At 38.3% G+C, this 17844-nt stretch overlaps 1 long non-coding RNA gene across 1 annotated transcript; it reads left to right on the top strand.

Annotated features, from left to right (window-relative positions):
* Positions 1 to 562: 562 nt before the first annotated feature.
* Positions 563 to 17295, top strand: LOC137064962 (uncharacterized). The gene is made up of 3 exons (XR_010901583.1): positions 563 to 698; positions 15199 to 15343; positions 17026 to 17295. It is a non-coding gene; the product is annotated as an uncharacterized lncRNA (long non-coding RNA).
* Positions 17296 to 17844: the final 549 nt, after the last annotated feature.

Raw genomic sequence — 17844 nt, 5'->3', positions numbered from 1 at the left:
ACTCATTTTTTACAGTGTAACACATCAACTTTGAGGACAAAATGTTCACTTGCTGCCTAATATATTCCACGCTAACAGGTGTATTGATGAAGAGATAATGAGTGTTATTTTGTGCCCCACAGAAAATACAAATAATAAAAAATAGAACAAGATGAAGATGAGTAAATAATAATGCTGAGCTGCCCCATGAGGAGAGCCCATGCTACCAACAGAGAATATAACGCACCATATTTTACTTTATTATTATTTACTTTTTTGTGTCAATATGCACATTTATTAGAGGTGTATTGTGACTTGACAACTGTGGGTTTAAGTCATGAAAAATAAAATAATGTGACAAAATAACCCTTATTTAAAATCTGCATGAGGACATTCATGTGAGTGACAGATTGATCCGCCCTCACGCCAGAAAACAGGTCAGAAGAGATGACAAGGGAAGTACAAACAAAACAAGAGTGGTTAATTTTAATATCATGGTGACTTTATTAGCATGTGCAATATTCCTTTAAGATGAATCAGCTTTGGTTCAGGTAATCCCGCCGTCTGTAAAGCAGCCGCTTCTCTGCGGTCGGTCGTTTACTGTCCAGAACAGCTGACTGAGCTTCCCTGATGCCTTTCAGATTCATTTTAGCTGCCAGAGGCTGCACATTAACGCACAGAGACTGATCAACTAGTGAACCATGGCCAGCCGTGTGCTAGTGAGTATTTGTGTCTACTATAATGATGGAAGCACTCGATATATCCCCTCAAGACGCCACGTGCATGTCGTTATAAGACTAGAGAAGACGTTAAATGTTGCACGACGTTGATCTGCTTGTTTAATTTAGTGCAGTGTAGGTTTAAATATTAACAACAACCGCTTTTACAAAAGTGTGTTTCCCTGCAAAAGATTTCAATCGGAGAACACTTTACTACATGAATGAATATTTCAAGATGTAAACTGCCATTCAAAATCACGTGAGCCTACTCAATGAACATGTGAGAGTGGCTGGAAATATTTAACTCATTGTTTTCCATTATGGTTGATGGGTATAAATATATGCGTTAATTACACACACTGTGTTAAAACATACATTTTTATATTTTCTAAAAAAAGAAAATGTAACGTTTCTTGCCAATGGAAAAGATGCTGCCACAGTTTAAGTGTTGCCAAGATGTTGCTATATGTTTGCTAGGGTAGTTGTTAGGTTAGGGTTTTACTAGGTGGTGGCCAAGGTGTTGTTAGGATGTTTCCAGGTTGCTAGGTTTTTGTTATGGTGTTAGTAGGCGGTTTCCAGGTTGTTGATTTGTTGATGCAGTTGCTTGTAAGTGATTTTAAAGGTGCACTATGTAGTATTTTTGCAATAAAATATCCAAAAACCACTAGGCCTGTGTTATATATTTTGTTCAGTTGAGTACCTGCAATATCCCAAATGTTTCCAACTATTTGTAAATTGTGAGAAAATTGCTATTTTAACTAAGGACCGGGACGTTTCAGCATAGCGTTTGAGGAAGTCGCCTGTCAATTGCGTCATATCTGCGCTACCCTCGGTTTTGGGTTTTATTTGGCAGGAGCGCTTTAGTCTTTGCAGTGTGAACAAGTGAACGCACGGAGTAACGTCATAACATCATTTTTCAACTGAATGTATCTAATATAATAAACAGAGCTGCATTACCTCATAATCATAACCGGAAGAGCGGATCAGTTCAGGCGCCTGGCGAATGTGTCCCGTCCTGTCATAATAAAAGTCCCGGTGTTCGCGAGCCGTGTGTTTGTATAACAATCACTCCAGCGGCCGTGCTCAGCTCCACAACACTCGGTCCTGCTCTGCTTTAAACTACAGTAACGTTAATAACCGCATGCATGAATGTGATTTCTGCCCGAGCCCTATTTTCAACTAGCCTAGAAATCTAGATGCACCCTAGCAGCAGCAAATCTAATCTGCACGCGAATGTCATCTAGCAACTCTCAATACCCATCTGAGCTGTAAACGCCAAACTCTTGACGGTCCAATCACATCGTGTATAGAGTCGGAGGGAGGGGCTTAGCATAATGACGCCAGAGTTGCGCTTACGTGCTTCTAGTAAACACAGAAACTGGCGAACGGCAGTCATTCGAATCAGATTTGACCGCGACTCTGGAAGACTTGGAGTTGAGCTTTTCTCTGAGAAAAGAACAAAGAACGGTCGAAGTCATTCTTAAAAAGGGAAGATGTGTTCTGAGTTGTGCCGACCGGATACGGCGAATGTTTAATCTATCAACGAGTTCCGTTTCACCTTCATTGCTCTGGTTGGTTGTAGCACTGGTAGCTATCGCGTGCAGAGGGAGTTTGAAAGACAACCGTTTATCCCGCCCCTCGGATTGAGTTGTCAATGGTGAGTTTCCAGACCAAACATCTTGTCAGGCTAATTTTCCAGCGGCTGTGAGGTGAAGACCACAAGTCCCAAGATGCTGCACTCAAACTTTGCAGTTGTCATGTCAACAATTGGAAAAGTCAGCCAGATATTTATTAGCCTGGTTAAAACCAGACCATTCTGGGTTATGGACTGGCAAAGCTTCATAGACAAATAATTTCCAAAGGGGCATCACCAACAGACGATGACGTACAGAGCAAACTATGAGAGCGACGGAGAAACATCTGAGACCGCAATTCTCTGTTTGAGATTTCGAGGAAGATTTTGCAATGGCTTCTGATGACTTCTGCTGTTGTTGTAAAATAAATATGATAATAGCTGGTGTCCACCGCCACTCCATCAACATTTTTGCAAAATTTGGAAAACCTAACAGCATTTCAGAACGACTGAAACATCTCGGATTGACGGTCGAACAGAAAACATTGAGCTCTGATCACATTTTCCCCCGTTGTAAGGCATTTGTATTGCGATTAGAACGCGATTTGCAACATTTTGAAAATAAAATAATATTGAGGAGTCTTTGGAAAATTGTCTCACAATTTTGTGCCTCACAAATTCAGTCATTTCAGATGTGTTAGAACATTTTCAGACTTGAGCATAGTTACAATAGTTATTTATTTACAACTATTTACATTTTTTACATTATAAACAGATCTAGTGTGAGGAAATAAGCACAGAAAGGCCAGACCCCGAGCTGCTGTGTGGCGTTAGCACATGATCACACTCCCCATCCCTCTCATCCAAATGTAATCCACATCTGAGAGCCGAGTGTTGTTCTTTGCTCGGGTGTTAACAAAAAGGAAAAGTTCTAATAGCTTAAAACAGACACGATAGCTGATTCGCACGAATAGATATTGCACAGCGGCATCCTGCTTCATCGTCATTGTGTAAAGCCGGCACCAACATTGCTGATTGGTGCTGCAATTTCGACGGATTGGAAATGGGTTTGAATGAGCTCTTTGCCAGACTACTTGCAGAGAAAATCTAAATTTGCTGGAAGTTGTCTGGGTTTTGCCAGGCTAGGTAATTATTACAGCAGGGGCGCCTTTTACCCAGTATGCCATGCTTTTACATATTCTTCCATACCTGAAAAACTATATTTACTTTATTTAAGCTTTATTTACCTTGAAGAAAAATCATTGAAAATCATTAAGAAGACCTTTGTTTCAAAATATTAATTTATTTCTTATTTGCTACTTAAATCTACAACATTAAAAAAAAATCAGCACACAATCAACCAAGGGCAAAAAAAGCGCAGTGGTTCCAGCGGTGTCCGTTGAACTCTTGTTGACCCATGACAATAGGGGACTTAATTGATTTGGCGCCACAGTCATGTCATCGCTGGTGTGGAATTACTATGTCGCTTCGAGAAACGATTAAATATTTTATATTTGCCGTGTATGTTCCATAGAAATCTTCCATGTTACATTGTATTGGACAATGTTCAAGTTACAAGTTACAAAAGTTTATTTTGTCCTCAACATTTTACTTTTGGACAATACCTTTTGAGCTGCATGATGCTCCATTTGGAATTCGATTTGGATTTGCGATCGGTATCAGCCGATCACTGTGACAAGAACATTTACATTTACATTTATGCATTTAGCAGACGCTTTTATCCAAAGCGACTTACAACTCAGGAGAACAGGAAGCGATCCGTCAAGAAGAGGCAACGAAACACAAAAAGTGCCCTAAATACTAAGATTTGTACACTGCTTAGAGTAGCAAAGACCAGAAAAGGAAAGAAGAAAGGAGAAATAGGAGAAAGGAGAAAAGGAGAATTTTTTTTTTTTTTTTTTTTAATGTAAGATTAAGTGCTCATGGAAGAGATGAGTTTTTACCTGTCTTTTAAACGAAGTGAGTGATTCTGTTGTGCGTATGGAGGACGGAAGGTCGTTCCACCAACCCGGAACAATGAAAGAAAAAGTTCGAGAGAGGGATTTCATGCCTCTCTGTGATGGTACCACAAGCCTTCGCTCATTAGCTGAGCGAAGGCTTCTGGTGGGTGTGTAGACGCGTAGGAGTGAGTCGAAGTATGCGGGTGCTGCGCTTGTGGAAGATCCATAAGCAAGAGTCAGGGCTTTGAATTTGATCCGGGCAGCGAGTGGTAGCCAATGCAGAGAGATGAATAGAGGTGTGACATGAGCCCTTTTGGGCTCATTGAATACAAGACGTGCTGCAGCGTTCTGGATCATTTGCAACGGTTTGATTGCACAAGATGGAAGTTCAGCCAGAAGCGCGTTGCAATAGTCAAGTCTAGAAATGACCAGGGCTTGGACAAGAAGCTGTGTTGCATGCTCCGTAAGGAACGGTCTGATTTTCCTGATATTGTGCAATGCAAACCTGCATGACCGAGCCGTCTTCGAGATGTGGTCTTTGAAGGACAGCTGGTCATCAAAGATTACTCCAAGATTTCTGACCGACCCCGAAGGAGTAATCAGGGATGAACCTAGCTGGATGGTAAAATCGTGTTGTATGGTGGGGTTTGCAGGGAAAACAAGCAGCTCGGTCTTTGCCAGATTGAGCTGTAGGTGATGTTTTTTCATCCATGCCGAGATGTCCGCCAGGCAGTTTGAGATTCGTGCAGCTACTGTGGGATCATCTGGTTGAAATGAGAGGTAGAGCTTCAGTACTCTCCCTATCAGGTAGTGTTTATGTGCTTTATTTTATATCATAAGTGTGGAATGTGAAATTCAACATAATTTAGTGCTCTCAGCTTTGTAAGTTAGTCATACTAAAAGCAACAATGGATAATTTACCTCAGAACTTGAAGTTAAACAAATGGAAACAAGAACGTTCAAACTGTGAACAAACAAATATATTCTACGACAAAGATTATTTTAATAACTCAGTATGTATTTTTAAGAATGTTTAAATGGTGTAATATTTGTGAATTTGATTATGTACCTTAATTTTTATTATTAAGAAAACTATTATTAAGAAAATTATTAGTTTTATTATTAACCTATTTCCTTGCGATTTCCATCAAGATTAATCTCTGGTACCATAGCCTACACTTGTAGCTACAGCCCGCCCACACGCTGTTCTGTTTATTTGTGGTTTTTGATTGATTTTGTCGCATCTCATAGTAGTGTCTGGACAGACAAATAGTATGACACAGTCAGGTTAGGACACGTTGTTAGGGATGTGCCCGAAGCAAATTTTGTAAAGGCACAGAAAGAAATAACATATTCTATGTGGCTAGGCTTGTTGCGGCGGGCTGTACACGATTACTGATTACGTGTCCACCTTGGCACCATCATTTTGTCATTTATTCTTGTCGACAGCACAAACTGTAGTTTGAAAAATTGTATAATTTTAATACTTAATGGGTTTGTTTAAATTCCCAAGCTTTAATAATAGTAATAATACTAGCCTCATAGCTATTCTGCTGAACTGAACCTGTTACCCTGTATTGTATCCTTTACAAGGGCATGACCCAATAAACATAAAGACAGCATCATATCAACCTCTGCCAGCATATGTCATGCCCCATAGTGCTCAAAGATAATTTCAAAATACAGAATGTTCATCTATTGTTTACAAGTCAGAAACTATGGTTACATAATTAGAAAGCCTTCCTCACAATACTGGATGATTAGGAACTGACAATTAGATCGCTTTGTGGAGCGCTGAAGAAATACAATCTCGTCTTTATGTGGCGCTCCTGCTATAACAAACACGACATCAGCTGGGATGTGGAGTGAAATTGATTTCATTATGAAATCAGGCCCATTGGAAATAGGAAAAGCAACAAAACAAGAAATTTGAGGCATTAATCTTTAAACAAAGCGGAAGAGCATAAAAAAAACATGGCGTTTGAAGAGTTTGCTTGGTTCAAGGAAGTGACCCCCTTTTGCTTCCTTTCAGACTGGAGTAATTAGAGGAGCTGTTTCTTGTACAGGAATGCCTGGCCACGCTCTGCCCAATAAAACTGGCATTGGCCTTTCTGGCCAGGCCAAGTCCTGAGACACGGCTGCCAATCCACTTTCAATAGTTGGCTGGAACTCATATGCATCCCGTGCATCCGACCAACCACAAGTAACGCTTCTCAGAGTTTGCACTTTGGCCAAGTCTTATCAGTGGCCAGAGCCTCTGTGCCCTAGCCTCAAGTTGACAGAAATTGCCGTGGCTCGGGCGTTCATTAGTGGCCGCTTCTGTTTTATTTTCGGAACAAAGAATTGGTGCAACTTTTCTATGTGAAAGCAACTTACCAACTACTATGAAAAACAGAAAATGTTGACCACTAGGGAGGGCTTCTGTGGGGACATGTCACTTCTACAGGTACTGTGAGCATAGTATGCACCTGTGATAAACAGGTGTGAAACATTTCTAGTAACCTAATCAGCAGTTTTGAGTCTAAATGTACTGCTAGGTGCAACCAAAAAGAACATGCTGAGCAAAGGAGTTTTTCTCCAGCGGCAAGAGACGTAGTGGCTTGTCAAAAGAAATTTTGAATGAAAATAAATCTCAAGAAAAAATGTCAAGTGTCATGGGCATCACTAGGCCCTTTTTAGGGGGACTTCAGCCCTTTATTCTGAAACTTGTTCTAAAAGTTGAAATCCTGAATGGGTGTATGTGGCACAGAAATACTCCATCATACATCCAACTTGGTTTTTTAAAAATTTTGGCCATGTTAAGCATGAGAATCCAACTCTTTCACAGTGTAAATATCAGAATGCATGAAATAGCATCCCCCTTCTTTATAGCTGAATATATAGCAGCCATTAGAACATTTAGCAGCCAGTCTTCAGTGTCACAGGATCCTTCAGAAATGAGGGTTGCAAAGTTTCCAGAATCTTTCCAGAATTTTTTTTAACAAAAACATTAGGAAAGTTTCTGGAAATTTACTGAAAATGTTTAGCCCCTTTGAAACTCTATTAGAAATCATTCTAATATGCTAATTTCCTACAATTTATTATTTACAATTTACAATTAATATATTACAATATATTACATACGATTTGCTATAATATATTATATGCACATTTTTTTATTACCGTTAGTTTGTTGATACAGAAGTTCAAATGGTTTTCTATATGGAACATGAATTTTCAAAAAAAAAAAAAAAAAAAAAACTAAATGCAGAGAGTGTACTTTGCCTCATTTCATAAATCCACCACACTGCACTGATGCAAATCTTGCGCTAACTTAAAATCCAGCCACAAGATTAGTTATCAGTCTACCTGCCATGTTGAGGTTAAATAACCGGGAACTGTTTTGATACAAGAAATTAAATGTAGGTGAACATGCCAAACATGGTCAAAATATTTACAGTAACCATAGTTTTGGCCACCAGCACAAAAACACTATGATTAAAAATGATGCTGTGGAAATACGAAACTAACCACAATCAAAATACCAGCAGCGAATGAAGGATCTATATGGGTTCTGGAAAAGAAAAACTAAGAAGTGGAGTACAAAGCATCACACATAAAATTGAAACATTACTACTTAATGGCCTACAGTGTGCGTGACAGTTTACTATTTAAGCTAGCTATGTTTACGAGTTCACTTAACTGCAACTACTGAAGGTTGTACTGTACAGATGCTCAGTGGCTCGACGCAAGGAGGGCTGCAAGGTCACATAGCAACACTTGCAGTCCCAGAGACGACATCAACTATATAGTCTAACCATTACCTTGATAAACAGGTAAGATGAAAGAGTTATTGTGTAAAGCTACAGAATGTGCAATTGACATTGAGCAATTGTAATTCAAGAATTGTTTTGCAACTTTAGCGGGAACCCAATACCGCCTGATTGTTAGCAAGGTATCCATTTTCATTCTGTTTAAGCTGGACACACAGTTGGCTTGAACTGTAAGATGAATTGCATTTCGGTGCCCACATACTGACCCAAAAAGAACTTCGGATTGCTCAGAGTTTGCTCATTCACAACTTCAAAGACTTATAATTCTCTTGGATGTTACATCTAAGTAAGAACTTTGCCTTAGATGCTTCTCCTAAAATTGGACAAATAAAAACAATTGTTGACAGGTAGTAAGACATTTGTTCTTGCAGACTTGGTGAATTTCAATATAGTTTGAATCCACTAATTAGATATTAGTTATTTCTTTAAAAACAAAGCGAGGCTCCATTAGGTTTCTTCGTATTCTGGAGAAGCAATGACATATTGAAGTTGTTTTATGGAAGATGTTGATAAGTGAATTCATCAGCTAGCAGAGTCTAGTATTATGCACCACATTTTAAATGAATCTAGATTAAATTGGATTGAATATCGCATGCCTCTTGAGCTGTGAAGGGTACCGTAGTGATGGGTATCTGTTCTGAATGTGTGCATAACTTCAGCCAGTTGGCAGCAAACCGACTCATTAAGTGAACAAAATAAAGTTGATAAGGTAGTCAGCCAATCTGTTATGATTGTACAGAAATGTAGAGTATCCAGTACCTTTCTAAAAGCATTTTGTATTCTTTTAGTTTTAAGATGTTAGATAAATATAAAAAAAGCAAAAAGTTGTGTAGTTCTGTTTAAGGTCAGAAAATGTTTAAAAGAAAACTGTAAGATAGACATTTTGGCTGTTTCTTCTACTTTTCTAACATAGCAATGAGTAGTAAAATGGTATTTTAAAATCTCTTTATTCAGTTTAAATTGTCAGACCAAAACTCATGTGGTCACTGGACGACTCATTAATAATATTTGGTGCAACCAAGAACTTGTATAAGACCTCACACAACTCTTTTATAGTTTTATAGTCTTTTATAGGAGAGGGACATTTGAAAAAGCGAGTGTTCTTTTAAAAATAGTTGAAGTGTTTTCTCTTACAACCACATCACTTGCATGGCTCCAGACTGCGACTAAATGCCTTTTTGAATGGCTTTCAATCATATTTCAAGCAATTCATAACCATCATGGTGGACGGTGCACATCTGAAGTGTCAGCTGAAAAAAAGTCCACTGTTTATCGACATTAATATATCTGGCAAATTTTCTTATTGGGTCGATAACAATAACATTAAAAAGGAACATATATTGGTCTCTAGTTTAGTTGATGAGCTATCCTGTGTATATAAGGCCCTCCGCTGGTTCAGTTCTTTGTCTTGTATTGTTTTCTTGCCATGTGTTTGCGTTTGCTGTGATTTCTGTTATTAGGGGTTCAAGCCTGAAAGGCTAGAGACCCTATTGTTTTTGCTAATTCTCCCATGATGCATCATTCTCCATCTAAAACTGATCAGGCAGATCAAACCATAAATCGTAGAAACTTGAAACTTTCAGGGCTGGTAGTACTCACAACTACTAACGTCACCAAGGCACCCGATCAGCCTGGCAGGGGGGCTACTGCAAGCAAAAGTACCAAATGGCTCATAACTCCTAAACCGGTAGGCCTCAAGTGTCTTATATCACAAGAATCCTTCGCTCAAGGCGGACAAAACACATGCCTCGGATTGGCTCGCCCTTCAGGCACCAATTTTAAGATTTTTATTTTTTTATTTTAGTTCTGGCTACTCCCAGGTTTTTTTCCCTGATCGGAACCAAACCAGTGCGGAAATGTACATTGGAGAGAGACTATTAATAATTATGAAAGAAATCATAATTGCACAGCCTTAAGAGTGTGCATATCATGAATGCTGGGTCTCATTTGTTTTCTGAGAATCTACTGAACCTACTGGTAACTTGTTTGCCACGTAGCAATAAAAAAAAATATAAGAAAAACCTTGATTATTCTGGTTAGTCACATTGTACTGCTATTATTTTGAACAATACTGTATTTCTTTTAGGTTTCTTTAGGTTCTTTAGGTCATTTTGTTCTATAATTCATATGTAGAGTTTATAAAGTCACTATTATAACATTTAAAATCACATTTTGTCAGTTTATCACTTAATTTCACCTGAGCTTTCAATTTTATTATTTAACTATTTAAAGGCCTTAAATGCTTAAAGTTTGAATCCCACTAAATGCTGCTTGCAGCTTTAATTTGGATTGTATTCTTTGTTTTTGTTCTTAATAAAAGTTCTGTATTTAGATCCTTTCTTCTCCTCTTCATTTCCTGCCCAGACATGACAGAACACAAAAACAACTTAATTTATCTAGTAGAAGTTAGAAAGCGAGTGGAGGAATGGTTGCTCACCAGCCACCAAAATTGTTGGCCTCTAGAATGTTACATGGAGGAAATTCTTGACTTGTACTATCAGGTTACTTGGAGTAGACAGGTTGAAAGCGGGTTTTCAGGAGGGTGTACATGATGCATTAAATGCATTTCAACTATATCCTCTGGACTGTTTAGTGCTTCGAACGTCATCATGGAGGAGATGGAAGAGGACTCCTCCATGGACTATCCAGCTCCATTCCAATCCAGTCTGTCTACTCCAGTTCTTCCAAAGCCTGCGCTCAAGCCCTCCACCCAAAGCCTATGCCCATTATAGAAGATAAGTCAGTATCCATTATAGACCCTGAGTCAGGGTTGATGCCCGCCCTTGAGCCAGAACCTGTCCATCCCAGAGTTGATGCCAACTGACCAGGTGTGTGAGCTGATGTCTGTGTCCGGTCCTCTAGGATTATTAGTAGAGTTGGATACCTAGGAATTTGGCAGAGCCATTTCCCACCCTTTGGTAGATTCTTAGCCTCCGTGTAGAGCCGGTTTCTTCCTCTCTTTAACCAGCCAATAACACTAGTGCCCGTTCTAGTGTCGGCTTGCTGCTCCATTCCTCTCCTCATGGAACGGATAAGTGCGCTTTATTGCTCCAGTAAGTTCCCCAGCAGGCTAACCCTGTTAAGTCTTCCACCCCCACACAGCTGTCAGATGTGGCAGAGCACCTGACACCAGGCCCAATTGTGTAATCGCACCCCCAGCACAGTGCGTTATCCAATACACTGCTGAGTGGGTCTTGCGGAACAGCAGCATTGACTCCCTGTGTGAAGTTCCCGTCCCAAACAGACAGGGGTCTAAGGGTCTTGCGCTGGAAGTGGCAACAGCCATGGCGTTTTCCATAGGGATCCCAATTAATTGGTGACGTCCGTACGAACACTGACTGAAAAGGAACATCTTGGTTATGTATGTAACACTTGAAGAAGGAAACAGAGACACATGTCCTATCGCCACATTTGCTTTACCATCACTGCATGGCCGATTCACTTATTTGGCTCCTCAGTGAAAAACAAATGTGCGCTGCATCTGCAACATGCATATCTCGCCACCAATGGACATTTGCACATTCTGTATACACTCAAGGCTTATAGGGGCTTCCATAAGTCATCCCAATTTGTCGTGACTTCCGACAAGGGAACGAGGGTTACATGTGGGTTACATGTGTAACTCCGTTCCCTCCTTCAGGGAACGAGGGTTACATGTGGGTTACATGTGTAACTCCGTTCCCTCCTTCAGGGAACGAGGGTTACATGTGTAACCAAAAACATTTTGGAGTCTTGATTCTCTCTCAGTATACCGCTTCCTTGCTTGGACTGTCTTGCCGTTCTGACATTTAGCCTGATCTAATCTGTGAGCTTGGTTTTCTCTGACACTGTCTACCCCTTGTTTGATATCTCGTTTAGCCTGATCTCAACTCTCACCTTGCAACTGGGTATTCTATGCTGATGGACTGAGCTGGATTTCGACCTCAGTGTTTGACTCTGTGTTGGTTTTAATGTTGATGTTTTTGTTAATGAATATATATATATATATATATATATATATATATATATATATATATATATATATATATATATATATATATATATATATATATATATATTAGGGGTGTAACGATACGCGTATTCGTATTGAACCGTTCGGTACGAGGCTTTCGGTTCGGTACGCGGTACGCATTATGTACCGAACGGTTCTTGGACTAATTAATTAGATTTGGAAAATAAAAAAGTGTGTGAAATATAATAATATGCGTTCAACAAGGTAGCCCAATAACCAAAACGACATAACAGGCAATGCCCCTGACACCGCCGAAGTGAAAGAAAAAAAAAAACACCAAATATGTTAGACTGCTCAGTCAGGTGCTCGCTTACTCAGTAGGCTATGCGCAGAATATGCTCGTGGCAAAATGGCAATTGGGTTTAACAAACCAGAAATAGAAGATCCTCCAATAACCAACAGGTCTGGTGTTTGGGTGAACTTTGGATTCTTGGTAAGCTATGATGGTGTTGGCAAGATTGATGGATTAAAAAACAACGGTAGGCCTATGTCGCATTTGCTGATGGTACAGCAGCGGGAATAATTCATGTCATGTCAATCAAAGCCGACAACAATACGATCTTGTTGTCTTTACGCCGACAACAAGACGATAAAAAGGAGAAACAGCCACAAACTATCCCACAAACTATCCCCGCAGCATTTAGACAGACATTTCCAACTTATTCAAATGGCAAAAGACATCACCGCGGCGAGTGGTCCATTTATAGCCGCGGATATGAGACCTAACGCCCGTTTCACACATACTCCGTCTGCAGTGCGCGTGCGGTGCGTATTTTTTTCCGTACCCATGTTAACGGATGACAGCTTTCAAACTGCACGCGGTCCGTCAGTCCGTTCCAGGAGCGTTGCGTCTGCAGCAGTGCACGGATCGTTTTCGTACCGAGTCTATTTTTTGCTGCGCTGCGTTGCTGCATTAAAGTGATAGAACATTGTTCGCATTAAAATAAACATGTACTGACGCGAAAATCTAGTAATTTCACCAAAGATGCATCTCATTTAAAATATACTCTTGTTTCAAAGTCAACACATGGCTTTTTTTTTCTCAAGTAAAGCAACAAAACGACACCATACCTGGCATTTAGGTTAAAAAATGTGCCATAATGGAGAGCACTCGTACTTTCTTGGAGGTGAAAAGCAAAGTTCTTTTTGACCTGCAGGTTTTCTTTTAAAAGGGTGTAAAAACGAAAGTAAAGACTAGAGTCGGCTGTTTTTGAATAGACTATTGTAAGTTTCTAATTTAAAATGTTTGTGATTTAAGGCTATAAACTATGTTTAAATGTTTTGCCACTTGTGTGAGCTAAATCTAAAGTATATAAATATGAATAAATGAATTTAATAAAATGTTGTTTAAATGTAGTAGGCTACGTAACCTGACTTCTATTAAAGAGTAAACAAAGAAAATTGGAATTCTGACGAGGCATGTTCAGTAAAAACTTTTGGATTTTAAATAAAAAATAATGAATAAATGCTGTGTTTGTGATATGCAACAGCGGATCAGTTGCGGACTGCAAACGCAGCATATGTGAAAGCACTACAGGGTGTGGGGCTCCTGCAACGCACACGCAACGCAACACGCACCGCATGTAAAGAGCTAATGTCTTATTCCTGTAACTACATAGAAGATGGGTAAAATCATACAACAACAAAAAATCATACTTTGTTAGTTTTAATAAAATAATAATAAAAAAGGTAATATCTGCCAATTTTTTCTTTTTGGTGTATCTAAAACATACCGAACCGTACCGAACCGAACCGTGACACCAGTGTATCGTATCGAACCGAACCGTGAATTTTGTGAACCGCCCCCCCCCCCCCCCCCCAATATATATATATATATATATATATATATATATATATATATATATATATATATTTACTAAATTGGTAACACTTTTAAATAATTGTCATGAGTTAACATTAGTTAATGTATTAGCTAACAAGAACTAACCATGAGCAGTACATGTTACTGTATTTGTCAATCTTTGTTAACGTTAGTTAATAAAAATACAGCTGTTCATGGTTTGTTCATGTTAGTTCACAGTGCATTAACTAGTGTTAATAGAAAATATTTTATTTATTTTCGTTAAATATTTTAGTGTATTAGTAAATGTTAAAATAAACATTAACAAAGTTAAATACATGCTTTATAAGTGCAGTTAATTATTAGTTCATGTTAACTAATGTAGTTAACTAATGAACCTTATTCTAAAGTGTTACCCTAAATTAAAATGACAATGACATCCGCACAGCCCTGGTGCTGCCAAATTAGCAAGGCAAGGAAAGCAAGGCTTTCGAATCAGCTTTGACCGAGACTCTGGAAGACTTGGAGTTAAGCTTTTCTCTGAGAAAAGGACAAAGAACGGCACTGAAGTCATTCTTAAAAAGGGAAGATGTGTTCGGAGTTTTGCCGACCGGATACGGTGAATGTTTAGTCTATCAACAAGCTCTGTTTCACCTTCGTTGCTCTGTTTGGTGTAGCACTATCCTATCGCGTGCAGAGGGAGTTTGAAAGACAACCGTTTATCCCGCCCCTCGGATTGAGCTATCAATGGTGAGTTTCCAGACCAAACATCTTGATGTGGGTCTGGCTTGTCAGACTAAATTTAAAGTGCTTTACATTGAAATTAATTAAAATAGTGGTAACATATGCATGATAAATATGAATACTATGTGTAAGAATTAAAAGTTAAAAACAAGTATAATTAAAACAGATATTTTTAAAGATAATAACAAAAGAAATTTAAAAAATGGTCAGATACACAATAGTGGTCTGAAATAAAACATTCTAAACATTCTTCAGTTTACAGTCTACATACATGTAATGCCACTGCTATCAAATGTCAGTCTGTAAAAAAGCAATATAAGCAGTATAATTGTTGAGTTGCTAAACAGTTTAATTAGCTAATTGTTGAATATTACTGTTGGCTGTGTTGTTACTGTAGTTATTCTGTGTATGTGATTTATTTTCCAACTATTTTGGGTTAATTTTAACCCGAATTATAGCAATTTATAAACAGTAGTTGAGCTAAATAAAATAAAAATACCAGCATGTTGGGTCAAACATTTAACCCAATACAGCTGGTTCAAAACAACCTAGGACTGAGTTTGCCCAACATGACTAGATTGCGTTCTTAAATTCCAGCAGACGGCGAAGCCACCGGACGTTTTCTAGAGGCCATCTTACGATTCTCTTCTTATGACAGAGGACATCATTCACTCACAGCCAAAACATTGTCCTAAAACCACCTGAATTTCAACATACCAGACACACCTGAATAGTTTTTCAGGTATGTACATGAATTGATAATTTCAAACATTACTGTAAGTGTTTTGTTTGTTTGTTTGTTTTTGTGTAGGATAAGTTATGTATAGAAATCATTGAGATGGATGTGTCTACTGCACACTGTCGACACAGGTAACTGACCTAACACAATATACATTTCTTTATGCACACGTTTATGCAGGAAAAATTAACTATGCACATGTATCTGGGATCATTAGCCGAAATGTATTCAAATATACATTAAATATTACAATACAAAACATTCCATATTACTTAATTACACTATATTTTATAAAAAAAAAAATGCTCACTATGCATCATCTTTCTCAGGGCGACAGTATAAATGCTTGGAAATAAAGCTTCGTGTATTTACATCCACACAGTCAATGTCATTTCTTTGTAATATAAATTCTGAGGTTTGCTACTGTAAGAAGATGGATGTAACTTTTAATAAGTAGAGAGAATTCCAGGCAATAAATCACTAACAATTGAAATGTTTAGGACTTGTTAGATAATTTTTTCTCATTAAAATCAGATAATTTCATATTAATTCAATAGAATGTGAGGGAATACTAATCGGGGCTTCACTTTTTTGTGATGTCATTAGCAATCTTGTTTGTTTTTAAAACAGCATTTTTTTAGAGTGGAGTATTGATGCTAGCAATGATTAAAACATAAAAGAACCTGGTTGACAGTATTGCACCTTAACATTGGCTGCCTGTTTCCACCTGCCATAAAATGTAAAAAAAGATGCAGTATGTGCCACTTAAAATGTGGATAAATCATTTCATACAGATGAGAGGTGTTAAAGATGAATCTAACTGATAGCATTATTTTCTCAAAATTTCTCTGGATATTGTGATATTCCATAAATTATTTCAGCTATGATAATCATGTAACAAAAATCTTATATTGTGACAGCCCTTTTTTAAAACTCTTTCTATACCTTTTTGAAGTTGCCAGCCAGCACCAGCATATTTGATCATTTTCACAAAGCTTTGTTGTATGAATATCTGTACTTGCAATGTATCAAAAGAAAGAACAGAACCTCTACTTTTGAACAAACAAACAAACTAAAAAATCTAGCTTTTTATCAACACCTGGGCACGTTTTGAAAGGGAAAAAAGGCAGAGAAAATGATTGTCCGGATTGGATTCAGAAAGATTATCTAAACATAGATGGAACACTTCCATCAAGTCCCACTAAAGCTTTCACAGTTCTCTACCTCTTCCTGGGTCAACATTTCATTTGGTAACGTTTGGCTGTTTTGTTTCAAATGCTGTTTAATGTTTGATGTTCGTGTTCCCTGTCTGTCAGTCACTTCGATGTATAGTGTCGCACTTTGTAGCCCCAAATAAATAGGATACCTCAGAAAATGCCAATAAGAATTGCTGAGTGTAATTCCCTCTCCACCAGTCATAAAGGTTTAAAGGGAGATGGCCTGAATACACTTATTCAGATTTGTTCTTCAGAGCATAGTGGTTTACGATCATTGCTCAGCCATTCACCTGGTTGCTGGATATACAGGGCATCACAGCGGTCTTTCCCACATAAGGCATGGAAAAGTGCAGAGAAGTCCCCTGGATTATTCAGCATATAAGAGCAGTTTCCACTATAAAAGAGCAAAACACAGACAGAGAGTATAGTTTTAAATATATCTTTTCACTTGTGTGTTTCTGGATACAGTCAATGCAGCTGCTCCATGTGCTGGTCCTTCTGGTTCAGTCCCCATGGGCCTCCCGTTCCTTGTCATGCACATTGTGCCCTGTGGAGTTCCTGGATGAGTTTGACATTGTGTCGCATGGTACACCTTATTTTTCATTCGGGACTCTGAATGAGGATGAGCTGTCAAAAGCAGCATTGGAGACGCATTGGTGCCTGTGTACAGTGCATCCGGAAAGTATTCAAAGCGATTCACTTTTTCCACATTTTTTATTCCAAAATGCATTAAATTCTTAATTTTAAAAAAATGTTCCCCTCAATTCTACAAACAATACCTAATAATGACAACCTGAAAGAAGTTTGTTTAAAATCTTTACAAACTAATTAAAAATAAAAAACCTAAAAAATCACGTGTACATAAGTATTCACTTCATTTGCAATGACACTCAAAAATTGAGCTCCGGTTCATCCGGTTTCCACTGATAAACCTTCCTTGCATCCCAATTCGCATACTATCCATACTAAATAGTATTCGAAAATAGAATTAGTATGTCACAAATAGTATGTTGAAAAGAGTATTCCAAAGATCCCTGCATGGTTTACTATTTCTGGTCCAAATTCGAAGTATGGATCGATGTGCACTCTAATGGCTGATATTGCCCACAACCCATTGCGTTTTGGACGAGGATTCGATTAGAACTACAAACGCGGATAAAAAGCGTTAAAAAACTACAAACATGACGGATGTGCGGTCCGACAGTTAAGTAGAGAAGTTTATAGTGGTTTGAGTGATCAACTATCAATATTTAACATGACAAAAATATATTTATTCAGTGTTGTCCA

This window comes from Pseudorasbora parva, chromosome 25, assembly GCF_024679245.1.
Source record: "Pseudorasbora parva isolate DD20220531a chromosome 25, ASM2467924v1, whole genome shotgun sequence".
In the NCBI taxonomy this organism is placed as follows: domain Eukaryota; kingdom Metazoa; phylum Chordata; class Actinopteri; order Cypriniformes; family Gobionidae; genus Pseudorasbora; species Pseudorasbora parva.
The sequence above is the reverse complement of the archived record's forward strand: the minus strand, read 5'-3'. Positions and strand labels throughout refer to the sequence as shown.